This window comes from Scyliorhinus torazame, chromosome 14 (assembly GCF_047496885.1).
Source record: "Scyliorhinus torazame isolate Kashiwa2021f chromosome 14, sScyTor2.1, whole genome shotgun sequence".
In the NCBI taxonomy this organism is placed as follows: domain Eukaryota; kingdom Metazoa; phylum Chordata; class Chondrichthyes; order Carcharhiniformes; family Scyliorhinidae; genus Scyliorhinus; species Scyliorhinus torazame.
In genome coordinates, this window is record NC_092720.1 from 86,111,249 (window position 1) to 86,114,774 (window position 3,526).

General features: G+C 43.4%; 1 pseudogene; it reads right to left on the reverse strand.

Moving 5' to 3' along the window:
• Positions 1 to 1,479: 1,479 nt before the first annotated feature.
• LOC140389038 (nucleosome assembly protein 1-like 1 pseudogene) lies at positions 1,480 to 2,784 on the reverse strand (annotated as a pseudogene).
• Between the last annotated feature and the right edge of the window lie 742 nt (positions 2,785 to 3,526).

Sequence of the window (3,526 nt, forward strand, 5' to 3'; positions counted from 1 at the left end):
AACTTACTGCCAACTGCCGTATCTCTGGTGCCACATGATGTATCTCTGTTGCCACCTGCTGGTCAGAGGTCGCATATCTAACTATATGCATTACTGAGCATATACATATCACCACATCCCTCTTCCTTTGGAAATGTGAGTGTTTAACAAATGCAGCTGTGCCCAACAAAACATGATATGCATACCAATTTTAAATGTAAGAAGTCTTCCAACATCAGGTTAAAGTCCAACAGGTTTGTTTCGAATCACTAGCTTTTGGAGCACAGCTCCTTCCTCAGGTGCATATTATAAGCATACCAATTTTAAATGTGTCATATATACAAATCTAACTGTGCTTTACAAAACATAATATGCATAACAATTTCAAACATGCATAACAATTTCAAACATGTACACAGTTCATTACACGTTCAGTTTTGAGGTTAATGACATCTTCTTGTTGGATCCTGAACCTTGACCAAATACGTGACCTTGTTTCACCTTTCAAAAGACCGGTTCTCTGGCTGGTCTTTGAGTCAACAACTGTTTCAGCCTTTTGAAGCGATGCTTCCTACTCTGTGTATGTTCTTGTATAATCACCTTATTGCCGACGCTTGTGTCTTCAGTGTCGCGGCTGCCACCCAGTCGACCAACTGTGTCCTCAACTTTTCGCTTACCCTTCCTTCTCTTTTTTATAATCAGTTCTTTCCTTCTCCTTTTCTTCTTAGCTGTAGTGGCATCATCCGTGAAGTTTGTGCGGTTCACACTCACATTTGCCTGTGCACCTAGAGCATCATTCATGCTACTGGTCTTGGCCAAGGGGTTGGCTGTTTCTGGATCCCTTGCTGCAATTGCTGCTTTTGGAACTTTTGCTATAGTAGCTGCTTTTGGATCATCTGCTGTGAATGCTGTTTCTGGCTCTCCTGCCACAAGAGCAGGTTCTGGAGCCTTTGCTGGATTGAGGAGTTTTGGCTGATCCATGGTGCTTGCGCTCGAACACTGTACTGCATGCCCATCAACTGGTGAGGCATTTAATGTCGGCATACTTTTGGACACTATTACAGTGGCAGGCAAGTTTGTGACTTTAGGCATGGTCTGCAAACCCTCGCATTCCGGTATCTTAGTTGGATCAATATCCTCCAGATTAGGCATTATGTCTTCACTTTGTGTTTTAGTTTCAATTGGTGGCTCATCCTCATCTGATATAGCGATGCATGATTCATCTGTTGCAGAACTGTACGAAAATGTGTCCATCTGTTCTTGCTGCACGTTATTTGATTGACTGGCCTCATGTACTTGGGAATTCACTGCAGGAACTATTGATAAATCATCGTGCTTCTCTGGAGCCAACTTCTCCAAAATGGGGATTATTTCTTCGGTTACCAGTTGGCTGTTCGCAGTCGATTTGTTCTCAGCTAATTTGTTTGCTGTTGCCATCTGGCTTTCAACCTCAGCACACTCCGTTTTGGAGCTTACGCATGCATCGTTGTCCTGCGCAGATTAGAAGCTATTTGTTATCACCTCGTCACTAATGTCAAATAAAGTGAGTAAATCTTCATGGTTTTCCTCTTCTGGCTCATCATTTTCTTCCGGACTTTTCTCATCGTAATTATCATCCTCGTAATGGTCATCATCGTAATCATCATTGTAATCTTCTTCACCGTAATCTTCATCATTGTCTGCAATAGCTTCTCCAGTGAAGTTTAACACTGCTTGTGGAATTACGTGTTCCTGCAAAAAGTGACCAATTTTTAAGTCATCAGCGATTCTTGCCGCAAAACCATTGTTTAGTTCCCCATCCTCTGGAACTGCAGGAGGACTAATAAAGTTGAAGAAAGAGTCATTTGGTACAGTTTTCAAAACATTTCTACCAGTGAGCTGACCCAAATGCTTCTGCTTCGTTTTAATGGTCTTGATTGTGAAATTTATTTTTTCTTCCTTCCAGTTGATCTGGCAACCTGTACATTCTATGATTCCTGGTTCAACAAAGAAAAAATCTAACTCATCATGCGGCGATTCCATATTGTATGTTTTAGTCGTTGCTTCATTTGTGAATTACTCATTTGGCTCGAACTTCAACTCCAGAGTAAAACTTATTGGCTGCCCCAGACCTGAAAATTTCACCTCTATATCTTGCAAATGCTTTAGGATCGGCTCATCATGCTCCTGTATCATATCACTGATCAAATCCACATTCTTGGAGACTGTTAACCAGAATTCTGGAATTCCTATTACCTCCTCTATCTCTTCATCTGGTGTATCTTCCTCCGCCTTGACTTTTGCTTTTATCTCATCGGATAACTGCGCCACTTCATCTCATTGCCATTTGCAATAATCCTTTGATGTAGCGCTGTCTGGAATGTACAGCCGATCAGCAAGGTTCAGTGCCTCACACGCTTCCACTCCTATGATGGACTCTCGTTCTGTGTCCACAATGTAAAATGTTATGATGCAACCTCTGTTGTGTACCCATGCGTCGAGCTCACACGCACCTAGCGTGGCAATCTCCTTCCCATTGTAGTCTCTCAGCAGTCTTGTTTGACATTCGACTGTCAGTTTGACTCTCAGCCTGTTCAAATCTGACACACCAAAAAGGTTGGTCCTTGCTCCCGTGTCAAGCTTGCATTTAATTAAAGTGCCAATGATCATCAATGGAATCGTCCATCTGTCTTCCACGGAGTCAGCATCACCATGACGACTGCTGCAACCAATATGTAAGACTTCTTCGCTTTGCATATTGGGACTAATCGTAATCATAACCTCAGTCGAAATCAGATCAACGATAAACAGGTCTTCGATGTACATCTCATCAACCACGTTAACTGATCCTGCTTGGTCCCCAGCAGGACATGAAAAACATTGCCTTGCGAAATGATTTGTTCAAGCATACTTGGAACACACCTTCCCAAATGCTAAACACCAGACATTGTTGCAGGCTATGTCAAGTGCCGCATCGGTGGCACATAATGACAGATCTGTTCGGCCATTTAAAATGGGCACACGCACTGGGACCACATTTATTGGAATGCATCACTAAGCATCGCTGGCGTCTTCCCCAACATTGGCGCCAAAATGTTGCAGGTTAAGCATACTAATGTGTTATGCAGCTCACTCGTTTGCATGACAAATCTTTTTGTTAGCCTTTTCTAATTGAAGGTCTTCGTCCCTCAATAGCCTCTCATGTACCTTATTATTCGATATCCCAAACACTATCTGATTGCGGATCACTGACGACTTTAGTGCACTGAAATTGCACGACTGCGCCTTCAACCACAAGACAGTTTTCATAGAATTTACAGGGCAGAAGGAAGCCATTCGGCCCATCGAGTCTGCACCGGCTCTTGGAAAGCGCACCCTACCCAAGGTCAACACCGCCACCCTATCCCCATAACCCAGTAACCCCACCCAACACTAAGGGCAATTTTGGACACAAAGGGCAATTTATCATGGCCAATCCACCTAACCTGCACATTTTTGGACTGTGGGAGGAAACCGGAGCACCCGGAGGAAACCCACGCACACACGGAGAGGATGTGTAGACTCCGCA